This window comes from Lampris incognitus, chromosome 1, assembly GCF_029633865.1.
Source record: "Lampris incognitus isolate fLamInc1 chromosome 1, fLamInc1.hap2, whole genome shotgun sequence".
Lineage (NCBI taxonomy): Eukaryota > Metazoa > Chordata > Actinopteri > Lampriformes > Lampridae > Lampris > Lampris incognitus.
The window spans coordinates 128,119,059-128,140,687 of NC_079211.1; the positions used below are offsets into that span (position 1 = coordinate 128,119,059).

At 50.5% G+C, this 21,629-nt stretch overlaps 1 protein-coding gene across 1 annotated transcript in view; it reads right to left on the reverse strand.

Annotated features, from left to right (window-relative positions):
* htra4 (HtrA serine peptidase 4) overlaps positions 1–21,629 on the reverse strand; it is a 43,383-nt gene that overhangs the window by 10,675 nt on the left and 11,079 nt on the right. The gene's annotated exons all lie outside the window — the stretch shown is intronic.

A 21,629-nucleotide genomic window follows, 5' to 3' on the forward strand; every position in this document is an offset into this window, starting at 1 on the left:
TGGTACGACACCCCTTATCCATAGGCCCTTAATGTGAAAAAACCTCATCAGGAAAAGAAAAACTTCACGAGGAGCATCAGAGGAGGGTTGACAGACATATAATAGGTATCAACTGGACAGACTAGATATGCCGTAACAGATTTACAATAACCACTAAATGAGGGACAAAATTACTACACAAAACACCAAACAAATGCAGAATATAAGGAATCAGGAATCAAGAACACTTTGTTATTTTATGTCATGTACTTGCATACATGAAATGAAATGAAATGAAATATCGTTTCCCCCAGCCCACAGCAGTGCAACACAAAGACAAAAACACATATCCAAAAACTACTAGAACTACAAGAACACACATATCCAAACTAAAACATATATCCAAAAACTACTAGAACTACAAGAACACACATATCCAAACTAAAACATATATCCAAAAACTACAAGAACTACAAGAACACACATATCCAAACTAAAACATATATCCAAACCAAAAAAAAAAATCACTGTCCAAGGGAATGGATGCCAGCCAGGATGACTGGCGGAACTGCTGGTCTGCATGGGCTAGCAGTTAGCTTAGCCTGCCCCGCTTTCGCGTCCTGTCAGACCACCCTTGGTGTTTCCTCTGCGGGTGCAGCTCTGGGCAGGGGCTATGGTCCTTGGGCCCACCAGACCCAGCAGACCAGGCCCCTCCAGCCGATCCAATGCCAGCTGTCCCAATCAGACATCCTCGACACACCTCCATGCATTCCACACGATGACACCAAAAACACCACAGTCGATGCCAGGCGAGGCTGCCGCCAGACCGCCCTCGGTGTTATCGAAACTGCCGGTCTGCATGGGCCAGCAGTTAGCTTAGCCTGCCCCACTTCTGTGTCCTGTCAGACTGCCCTTTGTATTTCCTCTTCGGGCGCAGCTGCGGGTAGGGCTGTGGTCCCTGGGCCCACAGGACGCAGCAGACCAAGCTCTCCCAGCTGATCCAACAAAGACAAAACTTGGACGCAGACACGGACAAAGACACTGCATGGACGGTACTGGGTGAGGCTGCTGCAAATGTGAATTCGCGCTGCAATCTTTCCACACCGGAAGCGGAATATGCACAATTATTACATAAATTAAAGCAAAATAAGGAAACCTAATGATTATATAAGTTACCTATAACTTTATAGTTACATTTCACGTACTCCAAAATGGCTGAGAGGGTTATTGCATTGTGACATCATCCACAATAGCTCGCTGGAAAAAAGAAAAACGATGGAGGTGCATTCCCCGTGCCAATCCCGGACAATATGACCCCCTGTGGTCATATGTCCTCCCACCGACCCCGTATTTGCACGCCCACCGGAAGCGCTATTCCTCTTTCCATCTTGTCAGATGTATCGGCGTAGCGGTGGAGATTGATACAACTTGACACTATTAGTATCTTTAGCCTTTGGCATATTTATTTTCCATCAGGCTCATCATGCGACCATGTTGTCGCATGATCTTGAATCAACAAGTCTACCGGAACTGGTAGGCTACCAACAGAAGAAGTAGCAGTGACATCACATCCTGATGCACTGCCTAGTGTAAACATTGCCCTCTGGTGGACAAATAATATTATTGCCCTCTACTGGGCACAGGAGTTATATCCATTACTATGAACACAATAAGTAAGGGCGTACATTATATTATAATAAAACATTCAACACCCCCACTCGCACATAGCTTATTGTGGTATAACAGTGCAATGTAGAAAACAATAACCAAAAATATTCCCGCTATTTGGGGATTAGTTACCAAAATAACAAAAATACAATGAGTCACACCATACATGGCGTTTTAGCAGTTCAAGTACCAAACAAGTGCTGAGCAAACTTTTTAAGTTGTAGCTTTGTGGCTGGTTTGGTCATCAAGTCAGCGATCATGCTGTCAGTAGGACAGTATTCCAGAGATATCTTACCACTACTAACAGTCTCTCGTATGAAGTGATATTTAATATCAATGTGTTTACATCTTTGGCGATTAACTGGATTTCTTGCTAAAGCAATTGCTCCTTGGTTGTCATCATAAACCTTAGTTTGTGCATATTTGTATTTATCCATACCCTTGAGTAGCTGATGTAAATACATACACTCCTGAATAGCTGACGCTAAGGCCATGTATTCTGCCTCGCAGGTAGATAGTGCAACTGTCGGTTGTTTCCTACTCTTCCAAGAAATGAGAGAGCTTCTCTCACTTAGGCTAACACAATATCCCATGGTGCTACGTCTATCAGAGACCTCTGAGGCCCAGTCAGCATCACTGTGGATTATAAGCCCTAGCTGACTTTTGTAATCCCTTTTAAAACATAAACCACGGTGACTTGTACCCTTGAGATACCTGAACACGTGCTTTACTGTGTTCCAGTGCTCCTCAGTTGGATCAGAGAAATGTTGGGAAAGTTTGCTGACCACAAAACTTAAATCTGGCCTAGTGCAAGTAGCCAAATAAATCAAACTCCCAACTGCCTCTCGATACAACCTTGGATCTTCCATTTTTTCTGCATCCTCTGTGTATTCTAGTTTTGCCTCGCATGGGGTCTCTCTAGACTTACAGTCTTGCATCCCAAACCTGGAGAGGATTTTATTCACATACCTCTCTTGTGACATAGTGACTTGGCTCCCTGACTGGTGAAAATCAATCCCTAGAAAATGATTGAGTTTCCCCAGGTCTTTCATTTTGAACCTAGCGGTGAGCATCATTTTTACAGTTTTCACAACATCCTCATTGTTAGCGGCAATGATTAGATCATCAACCCATACAATAATGATTACTTTTTCATTTTCCTTTTCCCTTGTGTATTGACAGTTATCAGCAGGATTTTGTTTGAAACCATTTTCTGTGAGGTATGCATGTAACAGAGCATACCAGTTCCTGCCGGACTGTTTAAGTCCATAAAGGGACTTCTGTAGTTTGCATACTAGTCGTTCTCCGGTTTTTGATACCTCCTCATAACCTTCTGGTTGTTCTAGGTATATCTCTTTATCTATTTTTGCATGCAGGTATGCAGTTTTTACATCCATCTGATGTAAAACTAAATCGTCCTGCACTGCTTTCTGCATGACAACTCTAACAGTAGTCATGTCAGCTGTCGGCGAGAAGGTTTCTTCGTAGTCAATACCTTCCTTTTGGCTGTAGCCCTTAGCTACATATCTAGCCTTACATTTTTCTGACCCATTAGCGTCACTCTTTAGGGAATACACCCACCTGCCCCCCACTGTCTTTTTGCCTGGTGGCAACTGGGTGATTTTAAAAGTCTCATTCTCTTTCAGTGACTGCATTTCGTCATCCATAGCATTTTTCCACTGTTTTGACTTTGTTGACCTGATAGCTTCCTAAAAAGTTTGTGGTATGTCACAAACAGCTCTGTAACAAGCATCTACACAAATTACCAGTGTGTCTGTTGTATCAGTGTCGTATTCCTGTAAATGCGCTGGCATTCTCCTATTTCTAGGTGGGTTCCTTCTAACTCCCCCACTGCTTGGCTGTTCACTCTCGACCTCAGAAACATCACCACCAACCCTTTGACCTGATGCATTTTCATCATCATTTATCTCATTGTCATAGACCATGGGTTCTACCTCCCTGTCCTGACATTCACTGTGTGGTCCCTGTGTCTGTGTTTCTTTCTCTTTAGGGGTCCTATTGTTGAACTTCACCAACCTGTGTCATGATACCTTCTGTGTGTCAGGAAAATATACAAGATAAGCAGGACTATTCTTATCGTAGCCCACGAAAACCAACTCTTTACATCTGGAGTCCATCTTCCCTTTCTCTTGTGTGTATGTAAAACACACAGACCCGAATTTCTGAAGTCTGGACATGTCTGGTTTCTTGCCTGTAAGCATCTCATATGGTGTTTGCTGGGTGCGTTTACTATAGCACCTATTTCTTACGTGTGCTGCGGTCTGCACAGCATGACTCCACAGTGTATCTGGTAACTTGCTGTCTAGCAGCATACACCTACCCATCTCAAAGAGGGTTCGCCAACCTCTCTCCGCTGTACCGTTCTGGTGAGGTGAATAGGGTGCGGATGTTTCATGTTTTATGCCATTTTTGGTTAGCAGTGCTCTGAACTCTTTACTGGTGAATTCGCTCCCATTATCTGAGCGAATTATTTTGACCTTTCCAAAGGGGGCGGAGTCTGCTAAGTACCTCTCTGTGGCCTGTAAGGCATCACTTTTGGATTTGAGAAAATATACGGTCATCGCACCCGAATAATCGTCTGTAAAAGACTGTGCATACTTGTGACCTTCTAGACTTGGGGTTCTCATGGGACCAGCAAGATCCGTATGGACTAGCTGAAGAGGCTCTGTAGCCTTTTTATCTGCCTCTCTATTCCGTGTTTGTGTGAACTTTCCTTTAGTACATATCTCACACATCTGTGCTGGTCTAACAGCACTACCTCGTATTTCCATACCTCTTACCACACCCATTAGTTTGCTTACATCCTCGTAGTTGCAATGCCCTAAAATCTCATGCCATGTTTGCATGTCATGGCACACACTGCAAGTATCAACATTTTTCACAACAGTGGGTAGGTAGAACAAATTACCACTTTCATGGAAATCAAACCTGGTACCCTTCTTGGTGAGCATGTGACTGTCCCCTCTCTTAAAAGTCACTGTCGCCCCTGCATTGGTTGCTCTTGCCACTGAAAAGATGTCGTGCGGGTACGTCGGCATATACAATGCGTCCTGTAGCTGTGCGGTTTGTTCTCGTCCATCGCTGTCTAGTAGAGAGATCAGCGCCGTCCCTCTGCGTTGCGCTGTCCCCGTGCACTTAGTTCCATCTGCCAGCTCGATTGAATGGGCGTCGGGCTGGAAAGTGTTATCGAAGCTCTCGAACATGGCAATATCAGTCACAATGTGAGATGTCGCCCCAGCGTCCACCATGATCCCTTTCTTTTTCACATTGGCTGGTGGCCTGTCGTTGCTCGTCGTCATGAAGAGGAAGTCCCTGTCGTTCCTGCTCTCCTCCTCTTCGTCCTCTGCAACCTTTCGGGCTCCGTCTCCTTTTCCCTTCTTCCTGCACACTGAGTCAGCGTGCGAGTTGTTCCTGCAGTGACTGCACCACACTTTCTGGGTGCACTTGGTCCTGACATGTCCTTTAACACCACATCGGTAACACGTCAGAGTGGCTTCCCCATCTTTTCTTTGTGTCTTGGTGCCTTGTTTGCTTTGCTTAGTGTTAGTCTTCATCACAGTGTCCGCAGATCCAGACGTCCTCATCTTTTCGGACTCTTCATACACCCTCAATCTTCTCTTAAAAGTCTTGGAATGTGACATTGTCCTCATTTTGTGTTACATGGACAGCCAGTGGTCTGAATGAGTCAGGCAGTCCATTCAAGATGGTGGCTACAAGTAGCCCATCACTTATATTCTCTCCTGCATCGCGGAGAGCTGTTATAATATTCTCTGGCCTTATTATGTAATCTGTAACAGTCTCAGTTCCTTCCATACTTATAGTGGTCAAGGATGTGTACAGATTCAGAATCCTTGGCTTGCTTTTACCTGTATAGTGCTCTCTTAATATTTTTAGAGCTTTGCGGCCATCTTCAGCAGCATCGTGTCTTATTAATGACAGACTCTTATCATCAAGTGAATTTACTAATTGTGCATAACAGTCTGCATTTCTTGCTACATCTGTAGCTATAGCGTTAGCATCGGCACCGTCGGCTGGTGCTTGTAAAATAGTGTCTTTTAATTTCAGAATGTGTAACCGGCTAAGAAATCTTGTCTCCCACAGATCGTACTTATCCTCTGCTCCGTCGAACACGGGCCTCATTAACTGCTGCTGTAACAAGGAGACCGTTCCTGCTGCAGCCGCCATTATCACTTTCTTTTCCAAGTTCAATCTCCAAACGTTGAACTGCGGCTTGTAGAAACTCTCGTTGCGCGCTTTTCACTGCATTTTCAGCGGGAGTCTCTCGGCGCCGTCTTCAGAAGCCCTTTTAGCCTAGCTAGTAGCTTCACTTGGCTAACAGACAAAAGTTCGTTTTTCTGTTACCTTTCCTTGCTCTAAACTGGCATGACTGGGCCCATAACCTGTCAGATGTATCGGCGTAGCGGTGGAGATTGATACAACTTGACACTATTAGTATCTTTAGCCTTTGGCATATTTATTTTCCATCAGGCTCATCATGCGACCATGTTGTCGCATGATCTTGAATCAACAAGTCTACCGGAACTGGTAGGCTACCAACAGAAGAAGTAGCAGTGACATCACATCCTGATGCACTGCCTAGTGTAAACATTGCCCTCTGGTGGACAAATAATATTATTGCCCTCTACTGGGCACAGGAGTTATATCCATTACTATGAACACAATAAGTAAGGGCGTACATTATATTATTGTTGCGGGACAGCTCCCTGACAGATAGTGACAGACAGACAGTCTGACTAAAGTAACGCGAGACCCTGTTAGCCAATGAGAAGAGACTTAGGAATGCGTGCGTGCTGCCTATTGTTATCCATTGCACAGCACAGCGTGAGTTAGTTGTTATAGTGGTTTACAGACTGTCACACAGTGTTAGCTTAGCATAACTTGTTAGCGATCAGACGTAACATTCCTGACTCCTACACCTCGACTGAGCTGACGCTAGACAGTGACTAACCAGCGACGACCATAATAGAACCAGTAAGAGTGATTACCAGCCCCCAGAGAGAGATCAGAGTGTGCAGCCAGTGACAGTGCGAGTGTCTGCAGAGTGAGACCATCCCAGCCAGGCTAGCCAGCGTCCGTCATCGTCTGCAGACTGCAGGAGCAGTGCAAGGTGGGTTGCTAAACCCGTAGCCTAGCCCGGCTAATTAACGCCAGAGACTGTGTTGTCGCACCATAATTCCCAGCCTCCAACTACTTAATATAAGAACATCTAAACCCAGTCCCGCGACAAGTGGTGTTCAGAAGTGGTGAAATTGGATTGCATTCTGTCTCCATACAGAATAGCGGTGCTATTGCTATTTACGTTAGCGTCCTTGCTAACTAGCAACCGGCTAATTACGTGCAGTAGCACTTTATCAAGGCCATCGTTGCATGTGATCTAGATGATGTTGGAACCTACTGAGGAGATCGAGCACGTGGAGCACGGTGCTGTAGGGGGGGGAGAGGATAGCGCTGTGGAAAGCGAAATGGAAAAGCAGATGTGTCGTCTAGCCCAAATGTTTGAGCGGTCCCTCCTTAACCAAGAAAAGCAGGAACAATCAATGGAGGAGGTGAAGTGCATGCTTAAAGGGGTACTTGTCGGGCGAGTTGTGCCACATCCCCAACCTCCCGCTGTGCAGCAATTGAGCACGGGACTCCACCCGCTCCCTAGTTCCCCGCAGCCATTCAATGGCTATCAGGAGGGCTTTGATAGTGGCCATGGAGCCAGTCATAGCATTACAACATTGGAGGTGCAGGACATGGAGTTAACTACTCCACTGGTCCCCCGTCCAGACGGACCGGATGTGAGACCCCGTGAATATGCTTTGCCCCCGGGAATGGAGAATGTCGGCCCAGTAGCGGATGGCCGCAACAGAAGTCACCATCCCAAACCCCTTGTCAACAGTACTCCAGCGGAGCGGGGTGGTAGGAGCGCCAGAGCCCGGAACGCATTTCCGGAAGGGAGTCACCATTTCCTGAGCACGCCCAGCCGGGGTGACGCGGCGCCGCCTACTGGTGGTACCGGAGGGCCGCCATCCGTCATAACAAATAGTCCAGTGGTAGGGAACGGTCGGGACCGGAGTAGTAGCTACACAAGTGAAGCTGCTAGCTACCTACGATGGGAAGGGCGACTGGGACTCCTTTATTGGCCCGTTTGAGAGGATGGCCCGGAAGCGGAATTGGAGCAAGGAAGTCTGCCTGGACATGCTCTACCTGCGAATGCGAGAAGGCGCTATGTCATTCGTTATGGCGCAACCGACTCCTATCCGCGAGGACTACGACAAGCTGGTGGAGCAGCTACGGCGCCGTTTCGGACGAGAAATACCCGAAAGTACTGCCCGCCGTAAACTGAGCGAGGTTCGGCAGGGGAAGGAGACTAGCCTGTCTGAAATTGGAGAGGAAGTACGGAAGCTGGTTACGCTAGCCTATCCAGGGGTCGACGTCGGACTGCAGGAGGAGTTCGCGGCCGAGGCGTTCCTGCGAGGCCTGCGCAACCAAAACATCGCCTACGAAGTCCTGGGCTCCGAACCTAAGACCCTGGCAGACGCCCTCAAGAAGGTAGAAGCCCGAGAATACGACTATCGAGCAACGCTTGGAAGGGAGAGCGAAGCTAAGGGGCGGATTCGCCGAGTGTCATGGGATGATGAGCGTAAAGGGGGAGCGCCAAACCCGACATCGACGGCCACCGGCGCGACGCAGTCCGACCTAAATGCTGACATCAAGGAGTTGAAAGCCGAGGTAGCGGCGCTGCTGCAGGAAATGCGGCGTTCCTGGAAACCGTCCCCCCCGCAGCTGACATCCGACACAGCCGAACAGAAGAAGGAGGAACGGGGCAGAACTCTAGAGCGGCCGGCGAGCAGCACTAATGGGCAGCGGCGTTACCAATCACCGAGCCCTCACGTCAAGGAAAAGGCCGATAGCCAGCCAGCACCCCGCATAAACCGAGCAGCAGGAGATGGTCCTAGTCTGGTAGTGCCCATCACGGTCAACAAACTGGAACTCAAGTGCGTTGTGGACACCGGCGCGGAGGCGACCGTCATGTCTGAAGACACCTTCCGTCAGCTGGAGCTAGCTGGTCAGCCAAGTGTGGGGACTGCCGTCCTGAGGAACGCGGAGGAGGGGAAAGAAATGACCGAGACTCCGAAGTATAGAGTCACCATCCGCTTGGGCCGTAAGACCAAGGACTGGGACGTCTACGTCGCACCCATCCGCGACCCCTTTCTCCTGGGTCTGGACTTTATGCTAGCCGCCAGAGTCACAGTTTCGGTCGGAGGACAAGTACACGTTGATGGAGAACCGATCGGCACTGTCGTCATAGGCAGGTCGCTAGGAGAGTACACGGTTTCCAGAGTACTGCTGGAGTGCCCCTCGACTTTACCAGCGGAGAGCGAACGCGACGTCTGGGGTCTAGTGGAAGGCCCAAAGCCAGGAATTTCTGCCGTCCTGGAGCCCACTGGCCTTGCAGAAGGAGTCTCTTCAGGCAGTGTAGTAGTCGACGTTGCCAAGAGAGTCCCTGTGCGACTATGCAACTTGTCGCCCCGCGAAGTGACCCTAAGGAGAGGTGTTTGCTTGGGCGTGTTGGTTGAGGCAGAGGAAACCCCGTCCCTAGAGCCGAACCCCACGAACCCGGCGGAGAAGGAACAAGTGTCAGTGCGACGGCTGGAGTCCGCAACAGCCTTGGATCTACCAGACCATCTGTCATCCCTGTATGCAGCCGCCAGTAAGGAGCTCGAAGAGGGGCAGCAGAGAGCCCTACTGCAGCTTCTGGTCAAGCACAAGGAGGTCTTTGCAGCAGCAAACGACGACCTGGGCTGTTTTGATGCTGTCCAGCACCGCATCGACACCGGAGAGGGACGCCCAGTACGCCAGGCAACCCGCCGCACACCGCTGGGGTTCCAGCAAGAGGAGGAACAGCACCTCCAGGAAATGCTGAAGGCTGGAGTGATAACGCCATCGACGTCTGAGTGGGCTTCACCTGTGGTCCTGGTGAGGAAGAAAGATGGAGGCGTTCGATGGTGTATCGACTACCGAAGACTCAATGAACTGACGCTGAAGGACGCGTACCCGCTTCCAAGGATTGAAGATTGTCTGGTCACCCTGGAAGGCGCAACCGTGTTCTCCACGTTAGACATGCAGAGTGGATACTGGCAAATTGGAGTCCATCCTGCTGACCGATGCAAGACGGCCTTCATTACTCGCTATGGCCTGTACGAGTACGCCCGAATGCCTTTCGGACTCTGCAACGCGCCAGGCACCTTCCAGAGGGCCATGGAGGTTGTCCTGCGCGGGTTGCAGTGGAAGAGCCTCCTCGTGTACCTAGATGACGTCATCGTCATTGGCCGCAGTGTTGAAGATGGGTTGAAGAACCTGGCCATCGTCCTCGAGCGGGTCCAAGCCAGCGGGCTCAAGCTCAAGCCCTCAAAGTGTCATCTCCTGCGCAGCGAAGTGCTTTTCCTGGGCCACATAGTGAGCGGACAGGGGATCGCTCCCAACCCCGAGCTGGTGAAGGCAGTGGAGGACTGGAGTCCACCCTCCAACATCACGGAGCTCCAGGCCTTTCTTGGGCTGTGCAACTACTACCGACGCTTCGTCCGCAACTTCTCTCTCATCTGCAACCCGCTGTACGAGCTTCAGAGTAAAGGAACAGAGTTCCACTGGACCGATCGCCAGCAGGAGGCGTTCGAGGAGATGAAGAAGAGACTCACATCCACTCCGGTGCTAGCCTACCCCACCAAAGATGGCGAGTTCATCCTCGACACTGACGCCTCAAACACCTGTATAGGCGCGGTGCTCTCGCAGGTCCAAGAGGGGGAGGAAAGGGTTGTCTCCTATGCCAGCGCCCACCTCCAAAAAGTCCAACAACGGTACTGCGTAACTCGCCGGGAGTTGCTGGCCGTAGTCCGGTTCGCCAGACAGTTCCGGCACTACCTGCTCGGACGGCACTTCACCTTGAGAACTGATCACAACAGCCTGACCTGGCTCTTCCGCTTTAAAAGTCCCGAAGGCCAGCTAGCAAGGTGGATTGAGGAGCTTAGCCAGTTCCACTTCAAAATAGAGCATCGAGCAGGAGTCAAGCATGGCAACGCGGATGCACTTTCAAGGGCGCCAGCGCCAACTTGTGACTGCTACCGGGCAGGAGAAAGCCCCGACTCACTGCCCTGCCAAGGCTGCCCGTACTGCCGACGTGAACACCAGAGATGGGCAAGGTTCGACGAGGATGTCGACGACGTGGTCCCCCTGGCGATCCGTAGGACGACGAGGACCCCGGCGACTACGGATCCGGCGTCAAGACCTTCGACACCCGACCAGAACCCGGTGGACACTGCCGAGCCACCAGTGGACGAGAACTCAAACACTGGGATCCAGTCATCGCCACCCACTGTTAACTGGCTGCCCCAGTATACCGAGAAGGAGCTGGCAGAGTACCAGCGCAGTGACCCTTTGCTGAGGAAGCTTCACGCCTGGAAGGATGGAGGCCAGCTACCGTCTCAAGATGAAGTAGCCCTGGAGGGTCCGGCCGTGCGCAAGTTCTGGTTGTGCTGGGACCATGTGGAACGCCGTGGAGACGTTCTCTATTACCGCTGGGATGAGGGAACCGGCCAAGTCCCTGTCTACCGCCTGATAGTTCCAGCAGCCCTCCAACAAGAAGTCCTGCGTTCTTGCCACTGCCCTCCGCAGTCAGGCCACCTGGGAAGAGAAAAGACGTGCCACCGAGTCAAGCGGGAGTTCTTCTGGGTGGGACTGGCGGACAGCGTCCAACAATTTGTCCGCCGGTGCCCACAGTGCCAAGCCTGCAAGTCTTCCGGGAGGGTCGGCAGAGCTCAGATGCAACTGTTCCAGGCCGGTGCTCCCATGGACAGGGTCCACATAGATGTCGTCGGGCCGTTCCCTATCTCAGCATCCGGGAACAAGTACGTCCTTGTCATGGTGGACCAGTTCACCCGGTGGGTGGAGGTCGCAGCTATCCCTGAACAAACCGCGGAAGTGACTGCGACGAAGCTTCTACAGGAGTTCATCTCCCGGTTCGGGTCGCCCCTAGAAATCCACACAGATCAGGGACGCAACTTTGAAAGCAGCCTGTTCCGTGACCTCTGTGAGCTTCTCCAAATAGCCAAAACCAGAACGACTCCTTACCATCCTGCGTCGAATGGCCAAGTTGAGAGGTTTAATCGGACGCTTCTCCAAATGATCCGCTGCTACGTAGAGAAAAACCAGCGTGAGTGGGACAAGAACCTCCACCTCCTCGCCAGCGCATACCGCAGCTCACCCCATGCCCTTACAGGGTATACGCCGAACCGGATGATGCTTGGCCGTGAAGTCCACCAGCCCCAAGGACTCACTCTACGGGTGCAGGAGGCCAACGCCCATCGTAGTCCCCCAGCCGAATATGTTGCTGACCTGGAAGCCAACATGCTAGACATCCACGAACTGGCACGTGAGCGTCTCCGTACATCTCAACTCCGGAGCAAGAAAGACCACGATCTGCGGGCCCGTCAACGCACATTCCACCCCGGAGATCTGGTGTATGTCAGGGACGACGCGCGAAAGAAGGGCCAATCGCCAAAGTTGAAGCCACGGTGGAGAGGCCCGGCACTCATAACAGAGAAGATGGGAAACGTCCTGTACCGTGTCCAAGAGGGCAGGAAGGAGAGAGTCCTCCACCATGACCGACTGTTGCCCTACCTCGCCGAGGAAGTACCCATCTGGATTCAGCGGAGGCGGCACGCACTGCTGCAGATTCCGGCGTCAGGAGAGAACCTGCCGAGTACACCAGGAGAAGACCTCGAGGATCCGGAAACAGAGGCAGCGGACGACAAAGAGATTGAGCGACAGGAGGATATCGGTGGACTGGCGGAGGATCAGGGGTTCGAGAGCGATGACGACCTCGACCTACGTCTGGAAGACGTGTTCCCCGATGAGGAAGATGACACATCGGGCCCCCCCACGGAAGCCCCACGAAAGCCCCACGAAAGCCCCATGAAAGCCCCACGAGCGCCCAGGTGTCTCCCTCCTTGTCTCCGCCCTTGGCTGCCAGCAGTTCTCCAGGGGAGCCGACCACTACTCGACGCCGAGAGGCCGCAGCCCGTGTTCCAGGCGGGCAGTCTTCCGCCCCTGACCCAGAGGGAGCCGAAGCAGATGTTGCTGAGCCCCTGCCCCTCCCCACCACTAGACGGGGCAGACCAGTCCGGCCGCCTGCCTGGCTCCGGGACTCTGTTCGAGACTGATCTTGACGGACGTGACTAGTTGACTTAGGGGGTTACTAGGCTAGTCACAGGAGTCCTACTTTAATAGTGACCACCCAACCAGTTTATTTTGACGCCCTTAGTTCCGGGCCTAGTTGTGTGCCGGGTGTTTTGTCCCGGGTGTAATTCCGACTCTAGTTCCCAGAGTTATTTTATCTTTATGTTGAAGGGACTCAACAATCTAAAGGGGGGGTAGTGTTGCGGGACAGCTCCCTGACAGATAGTGACAGACAGACAGTCTGACTAAAGTAACGCGAGACCCTGTTAGCCAATGAGAAGAGACTTAGGAATGCGTGCGTGCTGCCTATTGTTATCCATTGCACAGCACAGCGTGAGTTAGTTGTTATAGTGGTTTACAGACTGTCACACAGTGTTAGCTTAGCATAACGTGTTAGCGATCAGACGTAACATTCCTGACTCCTACACCTCGACTGAGCTGACGCTAGACAGTGACTAACCAGCGACGACCATAATAGAACCAGTAAGAGTGATTACCAGCCCCCAGAGAGAGATCAGAGTGTGCAGCCAGTGACAGTGCGAGTGTCTGCAGAGTGAGACCATCCCAGCCAGGCTAGCCAGCGTCCGTCATCGTCTGCAGACTGCAGGAGCAGTGCAAGGTGGGTTGCTAAACCCGTAGCCTAGCCCGGCTAATTAACGCCAGAGACTGTGTTGTCGCACCATAATTCCCAGCCTCCAACTACTTAATATAAGAACATCTAAACCCAGTCCCGCGACATTATAATAAAACATTCAACACATCTCCAACTAAATGAGATCGGTCGATGGCTGTTTCTCTCTCGCTGGGACTAAGAGGAAAACTGCAAATACGCAAGTAATCTAGTGATATACTGGTATATTAGATACTAACTTATAGTTAGTTTACCTTTTATCGCCAAGATGTTCGTTAATCCGGTCGATGTGGCCGGATTCTACGCTTGGTGCGGGTGTGTTAAACCGGCGACGCTCCGATGGGACCCCCATCCGGACTGTGTCTCCCATATCCCGCATGTTCACTACACGGGCTACTTGAGGGATGTAGACCGTAATGAGATTGACTGCAATTTCTGTAAAACCATCAGAGGATCGGGGCGCCAAAGGTGGGCTGCCCTGTACCGTCAAAGATGGGGAGTTGCAGATCCCTTCGCACCTGCTAACGAGGCGGCTAGCATGGTGCTACCTAGCTATAGCCATGGGGCGGAGGCTAGCAACATCCCTCCGATGCTTCCTAGCTACAGTCACGGGACGGCGGCTAGCATTAGCATCCCTCCGGAGCCAGAGGCTATCCCACCATCCGGGATAGTTAGAGAGGACTGGATCAATGAGATCCTATCTCTCCCTGGTGAATCCGTGGCATGTTATTCGGCGGGTGCGGAACCCGAGGATTCACTGCCTGAGGAAGTAGACGATCAGGGCGTGGAAGACGACCAGCCAAGTTCGTCTCAACCAAACAAAGATGGCGACGCCATGCAACGTGGGTCCGAAACATTCCTCGCCAGTTTCCGCGATCTGTTCGCGCGAGCGGTCAAGTCTGCCGACATCGTTACCGAGCCGGGCAATCCTCAAGATCCGGTGGTAGCCGATTTTCCACGAATGGCAGAGAGGGTCAGGGACTCCACTCTACCACCTTATCCTCACATCGAACGAGCGTTTAAGCGGGCGGAGGCGGATCCGCTACTTAAATCGTCCTCAAAGTTCAGTCAGAAGGGGGTTGACGTCTTAGCAGTCGAGGTTAGGAACTCAACTACAAAGACTGGAAAATTCCGCAACCAGAGAGGGACGTTTTATCGTTCAACCCTAACACCAAGGTGGGGTCTCGCGATACTCCCAAACACCCTTCGCAGTGGGGCCAGCAGGTGGATCGTTACGCGTGTGATGCATGGCACGCCAGTACACGCGCAGCTGGACTCGTCTCAACGGCTGGGATGATAACGGCGTACATGCGCAAGCTCTGCAGCCTATCAAACGTCGAGCAAAGCAAAGCCGCCATCGCTACAGCAGGTATCGACGGGGCCGAGTTCGGTGACGTAGTGGCCAGCGAAGCAGGTTGTGAGTACATCTTGGAAATGGAACGCATAGCTGACTCCCTGGGATCGCTGCTGTATTCCATCGCTCTAGAGTGCGGTTCTAGCGCAGCTGCCTCCACCCTTTCGCGCAGATGTCTCTGGCTAGAGACAGCCGGGGTACAAGAGGAATTCTGCAAGGAGTGGATGGCCCACTCCTGCGCAGGGAACCAGGGCCTGTTTGGAACGACCCCGGACATTATCAGCAAATACAAGGCCGCCCAGGCTGAGCGCGAAACCTTGCACAAGGAGCTTCTCCCGATGATGAAGAACCCGCCTACCCCTAAACCCGCGGTGGGCACAGGGCAGGGGGACAAGCCTGCGCGCAAGCAGAAATGGAGAGAGACTTATCCAAAAAGAGGTGGTAAAGTGGGCGCGGTCGTGGACAGGGCTCACGTCCAAACTCCCAGTCTTCCACAGATCCAGCGGCCAAGGCGGCCAAGCCGGACAGCACAGACACTTCCAAGAAGGGAGCTGCCAAGTGACGTGTTTCGGCAGGATGTTACGACCCACACCAACAGACTGATTCCAGAGCCGTCTCCGGCGATATAGACGCTTGTTCAGGGGACACAGCGTGCGCAGGGCTAAACACTGCGCCTTTTATTTTGGTTTCTGATGCACAGTCTACTTGTTCTATTCCAAAGGTTGTGAATGTGAATAAAAGTTTTTATGTTGGTGATGATGGTGATTGCGTTTTAAAAGGTTTGAAACGCGAGTCTGATTGTCTGTCTGAATCTTTAGGTAAAGATGATGATAACAATGTAATAACATCCCTGCTGGAAATATTGGATAATAATGACATGAGCGCAAATGAGCCCCTGGGAGGGGACTATGATGCGACAATGTTTAGTCTCTCTGATGGGTCAAATGGTAATTTGGAAAGGTTCAAAACGCCAATTCCCCCATCTGGGTCTCCTTTACAAGGACGAAGCCCCCCCATGGATGCAGGGCATGGCGGGCGGGGCTTCCCCAGACCCTTTACGCGCAACTTACGCGCGCTACCTGAACAGCAAGGTACAGGAGGCAACGAGACCTGTCACGCATGTTACACAGGTGGAAGGAATTGGTCCCGTCGGCTTCTGTTTTGGATCAGATAGCCCACGGACACCAAATCCTTTTCGAGAACGGTATTGTACCCCCGTACTTGGGAATAGTGCATACGGAACCGGGGTCGGTGGCCGAAGCACAAATCCTAGACAACGAACTCACAGAGTTACTCTCGAAAGGGGCAATCACGGTGGTTCCTCCCCTAGAAATAGAAGACGGGTTTTACAGCCGTTACTTTCTGGTCCCCAAGAAGGATGGGGGCATGCGCCCAATCCTAGATTTGAAACCCTTCAACAAGTATGTAGAGAAGGTCAGTTTCAAAATGCTACGCACACCAGTTCTGCTGTCAATGGTGACACAGTCCGATTGGCTAACTTCGGTCGACCTAAAAGATGCTTTCTATCATTGTCCGATTGCGGAAAGACACAGAAAGTATCTTCGGTTCTGTTACCGGGGTCAGTGTTACCAGTACACATGCCTCCCGTTCGGATATCGCCTCTCTCCTCTGACATTCACAAGGTGTGTGAAAGCAAGCTCGGAGTGTTGATGCGCAAAGGTATGCGCTTGGCATGGTTCCTAGACGACCTGTTGGTGTTGGCCCGGTCGCCGGAACAAGCAATACTCCATACTCAGGAGTTGATGGAATTCATGGAGTACATGGGTTTCACTATCAACATAAAGAAGAGCGCGCCATGGCCTTCGTGCCAGGCAACGTATCTGGGTCTGAGTTTGGATACGGTATCCATGCGCGCAACCCTTACGCAAGAGAGATGGCATTCCACCAGGACCATGTTAGCACATTTCGTCCCGGGGACATATGTCACTTATCGGATGATCAGGAGGCTGCTGGGCCTTCTGGCATCGGCTCACCAAGTTGTTCCTTTAGGTCTGTTGTTCATGAGGAGACTGCAATTGTGGTACGCAGTTCACTTCTTGAAATACGGCAACGAACGCCGGTACAACAACCATCTTATCCTGGTCCCGCGCGTGGTAGCGCAGGACCTAGACCACTGGAACAGAGCCTGCGTGGACATGTCTGGGGTCCCTATGGGCCCCAGGGGACCCGAGGTAACGATTTATACGGATGCGTCCCTCTCGGGTTGGGGGGCCATCCTTGGCTACAGAACAGCGCGAGGAATGTGGCCGTCTGGGGAGAAGGTCGAGACGGAGACGATTTGGCTGGCTATCCAGCATTTCGCTCAGGATCTCGTAGGCCGTCACATACTGATAATGACAGACAGCATGACGGCCAAGGCCTACATCAACCGCCAAGGCGGTATGAAGTCCAAGCGTTGCAGAGAGTTGGCCATGCAAATTTGGATTTGGGTCAACAGCAACGCGCTATCAATCAGGGCGCTTCATGTTCCTGGGAAGGACAACGAAGCAGCGGACATCCTCTCGAGAGGCGGCCCGCATGCGGACAATTGGAGCCTCAACCCAGCCATAGTGGCTATGATCTGGGAGAGGTTCGGGGTAGCTCAAGTGGATCTGTTCGCATCGAAACTCAATTACAAGTGCCCTCGTTGGTACTCGATGCTCCCGTCCGACCTAGCGCCGTTGGGGGTCAACGCGCTTGGACTAGATCCATGGCCCGAGGAGATGCTTTACGCATTCCCCCCGCGCAGGTGCCTCCTAGACCTGGTGGTCAAGTTCGAGCGCACAGGGGGTCGGTTAGTTCTCGTGGCCCCGTACGAACCGAGCACCCCGAAGTTTCCGCGAATAGTGCCCTGGATAGTAGGCGAGCGGTTCGACGTCCCGGAGTGGGCGGACGCGCTCACGCAAGCAGGAGGGCTGCTACGGGAGGGCCCCTGGATAGGAGGCTCCGGATTAGCGGCGTGGATGCTTACAAAGCCAGGCTCTTAGCGCGCAAGTGATTCGTGTCATCTTAGCGGCGCGTAAAGACTCCACGTATTCCAGGTACCAGGGGTACTGGAATCGATTTGACCAATTTTGCGCTGAATGCGACATGGACCCTTTGTCAGTAGGGATTGGCCCTATACTGACTTTTGTGGAGGTCTGTAGGAGTGATAGACTATGGTCTTTCTCCTCGGTCAAAGTCTGTGTATCGGCTCTCACGTTCTTCCGGGGGGAAGATCGAGGGTAGCACGGTTTTCATGCACCCGCTCATGATGCAGTACCTGTTGGGTGCTAAGAAGCTCTCAGCTAAGGAGCTTACGAGAGCTGAAACTTGGGATGCTTCCCTTGTTCTGCGCACACTAGAGAAAGATCCCTTTGAACCCATGTCTACGGCAGACATGCGTTATGTCTCGGCTAAGCTGGCTGTGCTCTTGGCACTTACCACCGCAGCGAGGGGTTGTGAGCTCACTGCACTCACCATCAAGGGGATGGTGTTTTCTGGTGATCTGATGGTCACGCTCTTTACAGACCCCAGCTTCGTGCCCAAAACTGTGTCTGTCCTGACGAGTAGGGCCCCGGTGGTGATACACGCGTTTCATCCGTCACCGGTGACTAGGGATGAGAAACGCTTGCACCTCTCGTGTCCTGTGCGGGCTTTACGCATTTACATGCGGCGCACAACAGATATTCGTAGGTCTGACAGGCTGCTGTTGACCTACAGAGTGAGCAAACCAGGTTATGCCCTTTCCACCCAGAGGCTAGCACACTGGCTGGTGGATGGTATTACGGAGGCGTATACCAAAGCGGGTAAAACAGCTCCTAAGCTGAAGGCGCATTCTACCCGAGGGACTGCTACGTCGATAGCTGTGTTGTCAGGTATCGACTGGGAGGCCATCCGCCAGGCGGCGGTTTGGAGTGGTGAGACCACTTTCTTACGGCATTATTACCGGCACGTTAAGGTGCGGTCGGTTGCCGACGCTGTTCTGGAGCAGGCCTCTTAGGATGCTCTCATCAGAACGCGTACCCCTTCCCACCAGGGGTTTGAAGGGTTCATTGGACGGCTAGGGAACGGAGGCACGAATTCTGTCGTTGTTCAATGCAATAACCCTCTCAGCCATTTTGGAGTACGTGAAATGTAACTTTGGGTTCGCGAAGCGAACCCTAGTTATATGAACAACGACAAAATGGCTGAGAATAGAGCCGTTCTCCTCCTACCCGGGCCACAGGTGTGGTGCTTATTTAGTTGGAGATGGTTCGACTTACAAAGAGGAATAGCGCTTCCGGTGGGCGTGCCAATACGGGGTCGGTGGGAGGACATATGACCACAGGGGTCATATTGTCCGGGATTGGCACGGGGAATGCACCTCCATCGTTTTTCTTTTTTCCAGCGAGCTATGGTGGATGATGTCACAGTGCAATAACCCTCTCAGCCATTTTGTCGTTGTTCATATAACTAGGGTTCGCTTTGCGAACCCAAAGTTATAGGTGAACATTTAATATGTCTAAATGTAGATAGTTTACTCACTGTTCTTTACAAGGCACTGGAATTTGTTGTGTTAGATTTAAGTGTGGTGTACATCTTATTTAAGAAAACAACTGCTCCTAATCTGCTAGTTTATGCAAAGTGAAATTACACTGAGGATATATTGAGGAAATGTTGCAGGTAAAGTCAGTACAGAAAAATGTGAGCTTCGACTTTTTAAGTTGCAGGTTTCAAACCTGATCCACAGTTTGTCAGTAAGTGACAGGCTGTATTTTCTCTGCCAATGGCAAAGACATTTATCACGTCGGGGCGACTTTTCTGGCAAGTGGCAGCACTACCTTTCTCTCATACGTGCTTTTACAAGTTTTAACAATTCCCTGGAAATACAAAATACTGCATTAAAAAAGAGGAAAGTTACATGGCAACATACTCCTGGGTACCCTTACTTGCATCATTACCATTCTACTTGTTTGTGCTTGCAGCCCATATCAGCTATTTTTTATTTTTTTTGGAAAAACTAACACAAACGTGTGGTAAATGCAGGTTCATATGCCTGCAAGGGAAAGTTCGCTGCAAATGCCCAACAGGCTTGCAGCCTGCTACAGGTTGAGCTCGCTTTAAAGAGCAAGCGTGACACAAGCTCTCCGTTATGACTTTTACCTTGGGGCCCTGAGAAACCTGTCCTCCCCCCTGAAAAAAAAGTCTCGTAAAAAAACCCCTTCTTCTCCATTCAGACCGATGGACCTCCTCCATCATGCCTGGCTTTCACGTGAACTTACACGTTCCTCTCCTCCAGCCACTGTTCTGTGGTGAGATGGGAATCGCTGATAAATTCCATGTATTTCTTTATGTTTGTGAAGCAGTCCAGATGAACTCATCTGAGCTGAGACGTCGTTACACGCAAATGAATAGAATCACTGCTGATGCCAAGAATTCCTTGGCGGATTATCAACAGCCCTTCCACCAGCAAAACAATATGTTCCTAGCTAATATGGCAGATTTCATTATCCTCAATTACACCGTATGGCTCAGCCAATGTAAATGATATGATGTGTGATTCATCTGATTATACACCACCACATAGACTTCAGAAGTAATCAAAGTACTGATTTCTAAAACTTAAAATTTGTGATATTATTGGGAAAAGATAATCTTATTGAATGCTCTTATTTAATATACTCTCCCTCATGTTCTGTTCAGTAATTAGCACTCGATTTACTGTCCGCTGGTCACGCTGACTCGGGCAACCTTTGGATTTTCTACCAGTACAATTTATTTTCGAATACCTGATATATCTTATCTCCATATCAAGTATTAATAACATTAACAGTATTTATAATTCATAGTAGTTATTCACAACAGTTACTCTGACCCAAACAAAAAACAATGGTTTAAGTGGAAATCCTACTCTAGTTTCAGGACAAATATGCAACTCCTATCAACACAGATGTTTGCAGCATTTTCACATTTTTCCGCTCTGCTTTGTAGTAACATCAGAGATAGAGCTAATTTCTAATTCATTAAATTCAGCAAAGGTTTACTTGGTATAGAAATATTTTGCCGTCAAGTGTCTATTTCACCCAATCGTTCAATAGAGTAATGGGAACAAAAGCTATTTAGATATTATGTGAATTGCAGTTTTAATTTACATTCTAAATTGAGCGAATTGAATGTGAATTAACTGCAACCCTGGATGATAGATTTATGAGCCCCTCAGAGGCTCGGAGACTAAAATAGCTCCAGATGAGGCTGAAATATAATGCACCAGTTCTGCTCATGTATGATACTTGCGTCCCCCAAAGGCGCCAATGTCCAACTGCGAGAGGTGGAAAAATCTATGAAAAGTCCTTGATATGATTCAGACAGTGGACGCACACATCAATGACAGGTTGTAAATGAGGGTGAGTCTTTGAAAACTAGACCCGGTGTGAAACAAATCAAATGAAAAACTAAAATAAAAGTAGTAAATTAGGTTGAGGGCAAAGATGATTTAGCATTAGGCGTCTTACTGGGGTCTCCGCTCTGATGAAAAATACACACACACACCTGTGGAGAATGACTCGTGTAGAATGACACATACATGCATGCAGGCACACACACACACACACACACACAAAAACAGCTGTCTACACATTTTACATCAAGTATCAGAGATGCCGGCATGTCATTGCGATGGCATTTGGTTTGACTTGTCTTTTTGTTGTTGTTGTTGATTTTTTTTAATCTCTGTAATAACAGTGGGGAGAGGACGAGTTGAAACTCTGTTGACAAGCC